The sequence below is a fragment of the Pelmatolapia mariae genome, unplaced genomic scaffold (genome assembly GCF_036321145.2).
Source record: "Pelmatolapia mariae isolate MD_Pm_ZW unplaced genomic scaffold, Pm_UMD_F_2 NODE_ptg000088l+_length_50524_cov_1, whole genome shotgun sequence".
NCBI classification, from domain to species: domain Eukaryota; kingdom Metazoa; phylum Chordata; class Actinopteri; order Cichliformes; family Cichlidae; genus Pelmatolapia; species Pelmatolapia mariae.
Window position 1 is genome coordinate 1 of NW_027051804.1, and position 14,095 is coordinate 14,095.

The following is a 14,095-nucleotide window of genomic DNA, read 5'->3' on the forward strand; positions in this document are numbered from 1 at the left end:
TTTAATTTTGAAGTTTTGCGTCCTCACTTTTTTGAGTTTCACCATCATTTGATGTTTCGTTAGTGAGTGTTTGCAGAGCGGTCGGCACCTTCCATCCAAACCGTGGCGATGTGCTGGTGACCAAAGCAGTCGAGAGGACATTTTTGGTGCAGCACCTTCTTATTCAGCCTGACAGCACCCAGCAAAGCTACCGACCTCCAGCAACCACCAACCAGCTGCTCGCTGAATGCACATTTTTCCATAGTGACCAGAATTTTCCAGGGAGGCCGCCAACGAGACCTCAAAAGTAAATGGCCTTTTGAGGTCTTTACAGTTGTAAAGTTGTGAGTCCTTTACAGTAATCGCAAAAGTAATGCGATTACTGTAAGGACTCACAACATTTCCTGTATATGCAGAAGACAGGGATTCACAGCACTGTACAAGCAAAAGGCTGCCATCATTTAACTTCCAAAATCAAGTCCACTCACCCCGGTTGGAAGCGGTTCGCTCTTATTGACAAAGTAATAACCTACCAGCCCTCACTCGTTCCTCGTGTTCTCAGATTAAGAAAAAGAAAAAAGCTCACAATGAACTGCTCCACATCCCTCTCCATGCCCACGTTCGGCAGGTCTGGCATCATGTGGGCGACCACTTTGAAGCCGGCATCCTTTGCCAGGTGGAAAGACTCGCACACAGCTCGCACCGTGTGGCCTCTGCACAAACACACAAGCAGAGAGTAGCTGTTAAAGCCTGCAGGCTGCAACCCCATCAATAGTAATAATGTATACTTTATTGATCCCCGTGGGGAAATTACTCTCTCTGCATTCGACCCATTCACTCAGTGAAGCAGTGGGCAGCCACTAAGCAGCGCACCGGGGAGCAGTGTGTAGGGACGGTACCTCGCTCAGGAGTACCTCAGGGTAGCCGTTCAGTGGATTCGAACCCCCGACCTTCCGATCATGGGGCCACCACTCTACCTACTGAGCTATCCCTGCCCTGCTGTCACATGACTTCTACCTGTTGGTGTCGCAGGCCACGTCTTCATAGACGCTCTGGACTCCTATCTCCAGCCGGGTGCATCCGTAGCCCAGCATGTCGCTGAGGTGCCGCTTCAGGCAGTAGTCGGGCCGCGTCTCGATAGTGATCCCCACGCATTTGGTATTACTGCGCTCCGAGTACCTGCAGGAGAAAAACACTCCCAGTTACTTGTGCTGATGTCGTTTCTGCTCATTAGGTGTTTTTAAAATATCGCTTTCATGTCTGTGTGATAATGTCTTTTTAATTTCACTATTTAGTCTCACAGAGTCTAAATGTTTGAGTTGCTCCATATGAAGGAAACATATTACTGGGACCATTTAGCAACATCAATTTACAGGCTGCGAGTTTGCTCGGCTCATTATGCCGACAGTTAACACTAACCTCACATTAAAGACACACTGATCAATCCAATAAAGAAAACGCATGACAGGGGCAAATGCTAAATGAGACATTAACAAGTGTTTTGTTTGCAAGTCACTGACACTTTGTTTACTGGGTATGATCTGGATCTACTTATTAAGAGATGTGTTTGGTCCTACTGGATTCAAGCGTTTTCTTTGAAGCTGTCTTTAACACAACAAATACATCTGCCAACTTCTGACAGAATTCAAATACATTTTGAGGCTCTCGGGGTTATAAGAGGCAGGAGACGCGGGAGCAGTGCATGAGTCAGAGCAGCCATTGGCCGGGTAACATCTCAAATGAAGCTTGTGGTTCGTCCAGATGAAAATCTGCTTTATTACAAACAATTCCAGCTTATAAACTTGGATTCAGATCTCTCTGCAACTCTGCCACAAAGTCCGTGAGTCTAATCTTTCTGCAAAGTCCACAAACACTTTCAGTCCTGCTGAGACTTCTTCCACTTCAAATCTGACTGAACCTGATAGCATCTTGTTCATATTAAGTGAAATCTGTCAACAGTCTTGGCATCAAACAAAAATCACACATTTGATTAAGAAAAGCAGAAACTTTAGAGTCCTGACTGGCTCGTCCATTTAAACAGTTTGTCTCTGAATAACATATTCAATCAGACCCTTTGTTTGAATTCTTTATCATCTCTGTTTCTTTATGATTTTCAGTGCTGTGTGAAAAGTCTCGAGTCACCCCTCATTTCTTTCCGAGGTGCAATGATTTATTGAAATCATGAAAATACCGTACATGAGGCAAAAAAGTTTGTACAAGTTTAATGATCTTCAAAGCGAATATTTGGTATGACCACCTTTAGTCCGCTATACACTCTGCATCTTTTCCATTTCAGTAATATTTGGAACAACGTGCAGAATGATCATAAAAGCTAACCCATTAAATATTAACAGTAGGCCACACTGCTCACTAAGTGTCCCTGCATGTGACACAGGCTGATTAATAAAGCAATAAACAACTACAAGGACGCCTGAGATGGAGAACGGAGCAACATGTGACGCAGCGCGTTCACTCGTCTTCTACAAATGTCATCTCGAGACAGAAACAACATGAGCTCCATCGAGTCTGGCTCCAGTGCTACTTTCAAACTTATCTGAGTGACTGATCGAAATCACACACACACGCACACAGACACACACGCACACACACACACACACACACGCACACACACACACACGCACACACACACACACGCACACACACACACACACACGCACACACACACACACACACACACACACCTCTTTTCGTGACACTGGCCAGGTGTCATTTTCTCCACTCCAGCTGCTCTGATGACGATTAGCTGCCCTCACACCGGCTCATATTCCTTCAGACTCTGTATCTGCTGGCAATAAACGTCCATCTTTTACAGTCTGCTGGCTGATTTACACCAATTACAAGAGTTTATGCTCCAGAGAGAATGATCAGATTGTGTGAGATGAATCAATAAAAAGTCTATTATCTCGGGCGATTATCTCGAGGTATCTCACTGCTGCGATCCGATCAGGCAGGGTTCGCACGGTGAGAAGCAGAGACATCAAATGCACACGACTTTTTTCAAACACACACACACACACATACACACACTGAGGCACAGAGATAAGGGCAGCAAAACCGAGTGTTTCCTGCGTCCTGAGAAGCAGACGCAGCCACTGCAATTACCGTAATCCTAGCATCTGAACAAAGCATGCTGATAGAAGTGCAGGGAAGATTCAGGCACACTGTCACACACTTCCCGCAAACACACTCGTGTACACACAGGGGACATACATCAGAAGAGACACGCAATCGCACAAACTAGCCTCTCGGGCCTAATCGGACTTTAGGAAAGCAAATAGCTCCTGCACACAAACAGGCTGATGTGGCTGCTTCAGACCGCAGACAAACCCATTATTCGGTCCAATCATCTCTATAAACTTGACTGGAATCTTCTCCAAGTCATCTTGGCGTTGCTACTCATCCATACTGAGCAGCTGCGGGACAATTTCATTCAAAACTGGCCACAAGTGGCCGAGTGAGAAATCGATGGGAGTAAAAGCAGAGGACTCGTCAGAGTGGCCTCGCTTATTCCTTTCACCCGAATCCTGAATGAACTCATTCAACAGTTTAATGTGTGGATTCCTCATCAGCGTCTTTTTACTTCTTTCAGGAAGTCTGGTGGTGATTGAACTAAAGCAGAGTGGAGTTTAAACTAAATGGAATCAGGCACTTTATTACTGCATGACACAAACAGGGGATGCTGGGAGTCCCAGTATTACAGTCATGCTGCACTGGCTTCATTTTTATTTTTCAGCTGATTATATAAACATGTAATGAAGGTTAACACGTTTGGTGACACACACACGGTGATTCCCAAAGAATTATCAGCATGGTGTGCAGCACAGCCTCTGAGGAAGCAGACATGATGATGTACAGCAGCAGTCACAGGTTTGGACACACATTTAATGGTTTTACTACTTCCTACATTGTACAAACTGAAGACATCAAATATATGAAGCCAGATCTTTGGAGGCAAAGAGAAAAAAAATGATAAATAACTCTAAATATGTTTTATATTTCAGATTCCTCTAAGCAGCGCCCTTTGCTTGTTTGGCAGCGCTGCAAACCTGAGATGGTTTCACAGGTGTACCTGTCAGGGATCATTTGTGGAGTTTCTTGCTAAAACTTTCCCCAAGTGCAGTCACAAAAACCATCAAGCCCTACGACCAAACTGGCTCACATGTTTATGAAAAGGAAGCCCAAGAGTCCGCTCTGCTGCTGAGGATAAATTCATCCGAGTCACCAGCCTCAGAAACCGCAGGTTAGCAGCAGCTCAGATCAGAGCCCAGATAGATGCCACACAGAGCTCCAGCAGCAGACACATCTCTGCATGTTCAGAGGAGACTGTGTGAATCAGGCCTTTACGGTCAAACAGCTGCTACGAAACCACGACTAAGGAAAACCATTTCATGAAGCTCATGGAGGCCCAGAGTGTGCAAAGCAGTAATCAAAGCAAAGGGGGGCTGTTTTAAAGAATCTAAAATATAAAACATGTTTTGGGTTATTTCACACTTTTTTGTTTCAATCTAGAGAATCTACAAAGTAAATAATCATGAAAATAAAGAAAAACCATTCAATGAAAAGCTGTGTCCACACTTTGGACTGGTCAGAAGAGAGAGCCTGCGTCTGGCCAATCAGCTGATCCATCTACTGTTGCCTCGACATAAATGGTCTCAGCGGAAGAGACCGTCTCTTCTCTCCCGCCGTCTCTCAGGGTTACAGTACAGTAGCCCTGACAGACGATAGGCAAGAGCAGGAGCCATTGTTACACACAGGAAACGGGGAGAAAAGGCCGAGGTGTGCCACATGACACAAGAACGGCACTAAAAAAAAAAAAAACTGGCTTATTGAGTAATAATCCAAATTTAAAAGTTACGTTTCAAATCACCACCAAAATATACAGAAGAGGTCAAACACAAACAACAGGTGACAGAAAATCAATTAGAAGATTTCAGGTAAGACTCAGGGAAATAGTTTGACTGATGTTAACACGCAAATGGACAGTAAGAATAAAATGAGATGATCAGAAGGCGAGAAGAGCTCAGTGAGTTCAGGGAAATACTGAAAATGGTAAAGTAGCTCCCTCTTGTGGTTACACCTTTACACATTTTCTGAAAATACAATGGTAAAAACACCGCAGCTGAGACCAGAGGCTGCAGGGGCGAGTGGCCGTCAGGGAAACAACTGGACGTACAAACAGGACCCTGCTGCCTACAGGAAAAACCTCCGTCTAATAATCACTACAGGAATCAACACATCCCCGTATCAAAGACGTCGGCCGCTTTATAATCTCTGCATCATTCGCTGCGAGCTTTTTGAAACCAACATGAAATCCAACCTTTAAATCCGACATTATCTCATTGGAAATGTTCTCACGTGCCTTTTCACGCAAAAGCAGGCATTTACTTTTCAACCACTAGCATGGAAGGGTCCAAACATCTCGAGAACATGCCACTGTTGTTATTCTCAGTAGTTCTAGCATACGTGACCGTTTTATCATCCTTCTTCTGTTACCAAGAAATTAAATACCTGACAGCCTCAGCCACGTTGTTAGAGGTGTGTCCTGACAGGGCGTCGTGAAGGTTTCTGATGAAGTAGTCTCTGTAGTCCTCAGGCAGAGCCATGAAGGTCCCGCCCATCACGATGAACTCCACTTTGTCGGACGCTGTGGCCCAGCTGCTTCAGCTGCAAATCACACCCGAGGGTTGGGTACCATTAAAGCAATGGACTTATCTGCAACTTCAGCTAAGTGCAGCAATGCACCATTATTCAGCAGAACAATCATTTTGTTCCCTCAAAAAATTAACTGTAATTAAACTTTAAACAGCTAGTGCACATAAACCACACCTCCACAGGCAAAGCTCCATGGAAAAAACAAAAACTGTGTCCAGTTTAAAAAAAGATCCACATGAACTGTTCCAATGAATGACTTTGCTCTGCTGCAAAGCACTAATGGGCCCGTAAAATTTAAATAATGGCATAATTAGGGTCAGTGAAAGCCTCGACACTCATTACAGCACACTAAATATATTATCACCGGCTGATTTGTGGAAATGGCTCATCTAGAGACCACATAAAGAGACACACTTCACATGTGCTAAATGCAGGCGGGTCAATCGAAACACCTGATAAAGGTGCTTCCTGCTTCTGTAATTTCAGGAAAAGCCAAAATAACACGAATAATCAAAACAATGTCACTTTTAAAAAGTACACCGTAGAAAATCACTGACCTGCTCCACTCGATGTCTGGTCTGTAGGTAGGGGTCGTAACGAGCTCGGATGGCTCTCATGGAAGTCGGCTGTCAGAAAGAAGGGGAGAAGCAGGAAGGACTTTAACGTACGTTTGCTTACGTACAAAAGACAGACATGGAGTTCCACAGGGTTCTGTGCTAAGAACCTTACACACCCGTTTTTTGGGTTAAATTAAAAAACATGGCTCAAAGTATCAATGCACAAAATATAAAAACTTGATGTATGTGGATGGCATCACTCTGGCCTCCAGTAACACTGTGAGGAACCTGGGAGTCATTTCTGAACAGAGCGTGTCCATTAAGCTGAATGTTAAACCGTTTCGGAGGAATGGCTCTTGTTCACCTGCACAATATCTCTGCAAACATCCTGCCTCGTGATGCTGAAGGACTACTTCATGTAACTGTTACTTCTAGGCTGGATTACTGTAATTATTATAACGGATTTATACCTGGGTTCTTCACTGTAGGGAAGTCACAAACAAAGACAATTCTCAAACACGACATCATAACGTGATGTGAAACTTCCCTGAAATGTAGCTACACGTGTGTGTCGATGCACATGTGTATAAATTCTGGTCTCTACACAAACACAGCGAGAGCACTGCCACGATTCGATTTTGTCCGTAGCTTCTCTAAACCGGCTCCAGGATAAATCCAGAATTCATTTTTAAGTCTTTGTCCTCACAAAGTCCAGGATGATCAGGCATTAGAGACCTCGCAATAACATTTTATTCTAATCGAGCACGTTGCTCTCTGACTGCTTATTTGTGGATTATTTGTGGATTTTAGAGTTTCTGAAAGTAGAATGGGACGCAGGAGGCTGCTGTGGAAACAGCTCCCAGTTTGGGTTGAGGAGACAACTTATTTACTTTATCAGGCTTCAAACTTTCCATCCAGGCATACACAGTAGATGAAATCAAGGTGCTTCACCTCGTAGCCAGTGTAAGACTGTGTGGAGTACTCAAAGTCAGAGTCCGGTCCACCAGGACAGTAGCTGCCAGAGTAAAAACAAAAAACTGATTATTAATAACACATCTGATTATCAATAAACTCCTGTCAGCACTCAAACATGTCAAAGGTTTTACATCTACCTGGCTTTAGGGTTTGTTCTGTGTACCACAGTATGACCACTAAATATACTTACACAACACTGATACTGCTCATACTGGAAACAGCTAAAAGATGAAATATGTCCTCACAGATTTTCTCTCATCAAAAAGCAATACTTACACACAGATGTTGCCTGTAAAGCCTGATGTGAGGACATCGATGAGGTTTACACATCACAGCTACGACTGCAATCTGCAGTAAAAACACAAGTTATTAAATCTGCTCCTATTTTGGGGGTTAGGTATTGTGAGAGATATAATTTCCATATAGTCTGAACGTTCATGCATTTCCAATCTTCACTGTCCATCTAAAGCGAGCTGAAGGATTAAACCCCATCAGTGTTGTACGCTGTACGCAGATTATACCAGACATAAACACACGCCACACACACATCTGCTAACATGTGACTCCAAACTATTACTCAACATGCCTCAACAAGCCACTTAGTGCATTTTATTTCAGCCTTACTGAACCTTAACCTGAAATATCAGACTGCAGGACAGAGATATGGACGGCAGAATAAACACAACGTACCCCGCTGGCAGTGCGGATAGGTTTGGCCTTTAGTTTGGGCACCAGCGCTCGACGGTATTGCGGTGGAACAGCTGCGATGATATCCACCAATCGGGGCTGAGCTTCAAGTCCATATTTAGCTGAGGCCTGAGTCTTAACTCTGTTTGAAAACACAAAATGCAACTCGCTTAAAACTCACCTGGAACTGAAAATTGTACAAAAAACTAATTAAAATTGTTCTTTAATGCAAACTCATTTTGGATTTGATGCCACGAAAAGCTTTTAAAAAATTTGGAATAGGCGCATGTTTCCCACTGAGGAGATCAACAGCTCTGGTGTTGACAGGAAGAGGTTTCTCGTTGTTCCTCGATGTGTTGCGTTTCAGCTGCTCCTTTGTCATATTTATTATTCAATAATGTGCTAATGTCTTACCGAGTGCTAATGTCTTTTGCACATTGTGGTCTGACATCTGGATGACAGCATTGATTCCTTCAAAACCTCCATAAATCATATTGCATTGAGGGGCTCTTCACAGATGTACAAGTCACCCATGCCAAGTGCACTAACGCACACACACCAGATGTTTGGTTGTGAAGTTTGCATGAATAACAACGACACTGGGTCCTCTCCTCATTGGCCCAGACTACAGGACTGCAGCACTTAGATGACCACAGGCCCAGAGAAAGAACCATGTCTTAAACGTAAGGGGGGGAAATCTACCATCTATAGTAGATTCTTAATTATTGTAATATGTAGCCCATGTAATCTACACAGTAATCACATGACTGTTTCCTGCAGCTGATACCAATTTCTAATCTTTTCTTACATGGATGGCTTACACGTGCATTTTTGCAATAGCCCAACACAGAAAATGGTCATCGTTGTTGAGCTGTCCATAAATAAACTACAGTGCACATATTTTAGAATAAAGACATGTGTCAGTGCAGCAGCGCTGTGGAGCTCTGTGCCAAAGAGCATTAAGACTAATCAACTTCACATACACAGACGGTAGACAGTTAGTGGGACCAGTTCATTGTTGTTTTGGTTACAGACTATTGTTGCACACGCTGTATGTCTACTGTATCGTTTAGATTACTTACTTGTTAAGATTGATGTCTTTTCCCTTCTCGTGGGCTTCAACCAGCTGCTTGATGACATCGGCAATGGTCATCATCATCAGCTCGGCTCGGCTCAGGTCACCTGACCAAGAACAAGCGCAGCATAGTGAGATTACCGTCATTACAGTGAGAAGGTTTATTCGCTGTTTAAACACAGCTTTATAATGTGCAGGAGTCCAAATTGTCAAATGCAGCTTTACGGAGTGAATCACAGTCCAATATGCAGTGTAACGGATCTCTATGAAAACGAGAAAAGTTGCTGAACTCTTCTCTGCCGAGTTATGCAGCTTCTGTCATCATCTTATGGGACCTGCCGTTAGCATTAGCTTTAAGCTACAATCACCCTCAGCACTTTAGAAAGCAGTTTGCGATGTTTTAAAACGCTTTGCCACACACTCACTCTTTTTCTTTGGCTTCCCCATTTCCTTCGTTAGTCACCTAGTCCAATTATTTACGAAAGGAGGTCTGTTAAAAGTTCTTCATCTGTCTTTAAAGCCCGACAGCACTCTGGGGTAACAGCAAACAACTCCACGTTGCGACCGAACACGGCACCTGTCGTGCGGGGATAGCGGCTGTCGCAAAATAACGTAAACACACTTTCGCAGTGTTTAACCTGTCATTTATTGACGTGTAAATGTGTTCATGAGTAGAACAACGCCAAGTTTGGCTTATTTAATAGCGAGTGGGGCTGTTTCGCTAAAACATCCCAACATGTGCCGAATAAGCGCAGCTGGAAGGAGACGCGCAGACTCTACGACAGGTGCGACCACAGAGCGGCGCTCAATTCCGTCTCATAGCGACGGTCCGCGTGTGCTCGGAGCAGCTGACGGACTTGGAAGCTCTCTGACTTAAGTCTCGCAGCAAATCCCTTTAGCTGCGAGCTGACATGGCTTGACTGATTCCTTCGGGAAGTCTTCAGGAAATGCAACAGGTGGAGGAGCTGTGGTTGTGAACCCTGGACTGTCGTAAGTGTTTCTTAGACCTTAAAGGGGCTTTCCACGGTGCAGTGTACAAGTGCCGGTTTACTTTTATCGGCGGTAAATGTGGAAGTATTTAATCCTGTGTGCTGCTGTCATGCAGCCCTCATTAGCGTGCCCGGCTAGCTGCTGTGTGTCACTACTTGAAGGCGCCTGAGAGGAGAGGAGGGAGTCGGACGGGCAAACCACTGCACACACGGTTAGTTTGCTACTCTGAACTATGGAGGGTTTATTCCTTTTCTTTTATTTACCTTGTTATCTTCTCACGGTAGACTTCACCCGTCACTGACTGGAGTTTTTAGAAAAGTGATTTAGAAAATGAACGCAGTTTAATCGCTGTGTTCAGGTGTCACTCGGATAAATAAGTGGTATCGCACAATGTGTGATATTAAGCACACGCCAAGTCATTTCACAGTTGTTGTTTTGTTTGTTTTTTTAAATTCATGTGACGCAGGTCAGGTGCCACCATGGATGACAACAGTCTCAGTGACTCCAATGTAAAGGTGGCTGTTCGTGTGCGGCCAATGAACAGGAGAGGTGAGTACAAACGGCTGCAGCGTTCATGGCTAACTCGCTGGTTTCAATGAAGCTTTTAAAGCAACCGTCCACCTTCAAAGGGAAGTATCAGCCCTGCGCTTCACCCATATCTGAGTCCGTGTTTGCTCTCGTTCAACTTTTGGTAAACAGTAAAGCTCAGTGCAGGGTTAGGTTTTCCTCCTCAAGCTCTGAAGTATACACGCACTTCTTATGTCTTTAAATTTAAGTTTTGAATTCAAATATCCTCCCACATAGGTGCCGTTTCGAGATCGCAGAGACGTGTTTTGTGCACTGTCACTGGCCTAAATACTTCTGACAACAGCTGAGCTGGACTGGAGTGTCAGCTAACTGCAGCAGCAACTTTTGAACTTTTAAGTGTAGCTATCACTTTCTGATTAAGAGTCCTCAAATGAAAGCTGATAATAAAGCATTTTAAAAGATAAAATACAACCTTGTGACTCATATGCCCTAACACCTACTCTGACAGGAAGTTGCTGCTCTGTCTCCGCCTTAAAATCCTTCCAGTGCAGGTAGGAATGAGGAAGAGAAGGTGTGAGCCTGGTTTTCCTTAGTGTCTGCACAGGGAGTTGTAAACTGGTCGTAGTGTTTGTGCAGGCCTGGATGAATCAGCCTCAATAAAACCTCTTTCCTGCCTCCCTTTGTTGGCCTGTTTGGAGCTTATGGACACACACGCATGCATGCATGCATGCGCATGCACGCCACCTGTTACTCTGCAGAGTGACTCAGTAACTTTTAGGGAAAGTTATGACACCCAGTATATGAGCTGCTGCTTTTAAACAGTGCATTATGAAGACTGTGCAGCTTGTTTTTGGACATTTCACTTTTTTTATTTATTTATTTATTTTTTAGTCCAAAAATCACACCTTGTTTTTCTCCACTATCCAGAAAAAGACCTGAAAACCAAATGTGTGGTGGAGATGGATGGGAACCAGACAGTCCTGCATCCAGCCGTCACTAGTATGAACACAGCAGACCCCCGGTAAGCTGTTACATGGAAGAAGTAGTCGTGAGTTTGAAGCCAACCTGTTTAAATTTCAGACACTTTGTGGTTTATTTTTTCTTTGTTCCACTTTCACCACAACAACATTTGATCCTGTCCACAGTGGAGCCTCCCCGGTTAGCCAATCAATTTGTTGAGCTTCATCTCTTTATCAGGAAACATTGTTGAGCAGACCTGTCGGCTTGAGTCACGTTGCTGGGGATCATCAATCTGATGACATCACACTTGACAAAGTAAACTTTAGTTAAGCAGCACGCCACAACTTGTTAGCTGTGTTTCACACGTGGACCGGTGTTGGTGGTGGAGCGTGACTTGGAGCTTGACCATAGGCGTGCTTCAGAACGTGTTAAATTGAAATTTGCAGCATGGATCTAATAAACTCTGGTTTTTCTGTAGACTGATGATAGCTACTAAATCTTTGGCTATGATTCAGAGCTGCAATTCCTTTGCTACTTCCTACCATGCGATGTCGCTGTCATGATAGCCGCTGAAGAACATTCAGAGATTTAGGTTTGCGTCTTGTCTGCCGTCAGCAGGGACGGGCTCCTTTGTTGGATAAGTATTTACCAAGACAGACGGACGTTTTCTATTTTTAAAATGAACACATTGTCTCAGTGAATCAGCACCATACACGTAGCTTCCAGGTCGGAAATGTGAGGCCAGTGCAAAAGTGGCTTACGCCTGGATTCTTTCTAACGGTGAGCAGGGGGTCTATAAGCTCTGTAAGCCGTTTCCTGTTTCCGTGAGTATTGACACAGCATCGTGGACGTGGTTCCATAACGTGAGACGATTGAAAGGCTGCCGCCATGTGAGGGTATCAGGTTTTCAGCTTCTCGGTCACATTAACTCTTCGCCTGTGATACTTAGTCTTTCAGGCTGGCATTTCTATTGGTTGGTTTGTAGAAGCAGAAGTTGTAATATGTCAATGTGATGACCAAAATCACATTCAGATGCACTCACCGATACATCCACCTACATTTCTTACACTGACCCCCCTCTGTGTGACCTCTCTGTGGGGTCACAAAGCCATTGCGGTAGCTGCAACGATATCCTGGGCCAGCCGGAAATCATACCGTTCATGCTATCAGGGTAAAACCATGACATCATCAGGCGCTCTGCCTTACAGAACAACACTCTTCTCCTCATCTCTGCAACATTTTAATGACTATCTCTCCCTTTTTATGAGTAGCTATTTGCATTGGACAAGTGCAGACAGTTCAGTGAGATTCCTGGCTGTGAGTGTGTTGTAATATGTATACAATAACAGGACTGACTGTATCACAGATTCACTCATTTAATTACCGTCAGGTGAGTTTGGAGAGAATCTAACCAGCTTTTCAGGTTGGCGCCCAGTCGTTTGGAAAAGGGCTCAAATCTAAAACTCCACCCATCCTCCGTGGAAATGTCCCTCCTCCCTCTGTCTCTTCTGCATCGTTACTCTTTACAAAGGGCGTGTGCGTCCCCGGCTCAGCCCTGCTCAGGTAGTCTGACACACATTTGAAGGAGCAGGAAGAAGCAAAGGGAAATGGTGTCGGAGTTTTCTGTAACTCCAGTCGTGTTTATGATGTCACAAGTCACACTGGTGCAATGCGTTGCCGTGCACACACGAAACTGTAATTTGTTTTGATGGTTGAGTTTGCAGTCCGACCCTCCTCTCCTCGTGTTGCAGTCAGCCAGATACTGAGTGGTGCAGGGAGATGTTCCCTGGAGGTCCTGGCCCTTGTTCAGCATGTAACTATGCCTTAGGGCAATCAGTCCCCTGCAAACATGGACTAAATGAATCACTGCCTTTGTAAGGAGGTTCGAGTCTCATATTTCACTGTGATTCTTTGCATTTTTTCATGCGTATGTATCCGTGTGTTTCTTCTGTCCTGACACGCTTCAGCGGCGCTGTGTTTCCCCATTTGGGGCTCGGTATGAACACGTTTTACAGGCTCAGTGTGGCACAAACGGTCCCAGACCAGCACAGAGGTCAGACGGGAACGGTGGAGGTGGTAAACTCATCTTTAACTCATGATAGTTAGATTTTACATTAACAAACTAACAAGAATCAACAGTATTGTTACTATAGAAGTAAATGTTATTCTTCCTAATGGAAGGCTTGACCTAATTTATCCCGTCGGTAAATTTGGTCTTTACAAAGCTTTAGCATTTCACATAATCTTCTCAAGTCTCGCGGACCTCTCCAAAACCTTCCTGCCGACTGGAGTTAAACTGCTTTTTTAGCCTCTGTGGCACAAGCTGGTCTCCAGTCCTACCACTGCTGTCTCAATGGGACGTTACAAACACTGCAGTCATTGTAGTGTGATGCTATAATACGTTGGATTGTGACACACAACCTGACGTTCAGTCTGGTGCTTAATCGAACTGTCAAATGTACAAATGCACACGATTGTTGGATTTGTATAAAATATCTGTATAACTCAGAGATGTTGGCACTCACAGGGTGTTTATGCAAAGGTTGATCATGATTGGTCAGCTCCTGTAGGAGGGAACATCCAAACACATGCTACCATCATTATACAGTAGGATCATAATATGAATTCATAATAAAGAGGTGTAGATGTAAAGCAATAATAGTGCCTGTTT

The 14,095-nt window shown here is 44.2% G+C and overlaps 2 pseudogenes; one reads left to right on the forward strand and one right to left on the reverse strand.

Annotated features, from left to right (window-relative positions):
* Positions 1-82: 82 nt before the first annotated feature.
* LOC134622614 (elongator complex protein 3-like) lies at positions 83-9,523 on the reverse strand (annotated as a pseudogene).
* Positions 9,524-9,822: 299 nt separating this feature from the next.
* Positions 9,823-14,095, forward strand: part of LOC134622615 (kinesin-like protein KIF13B) — a 33,419-nt pseudogene continuing 29,146 nt past the window's right edge.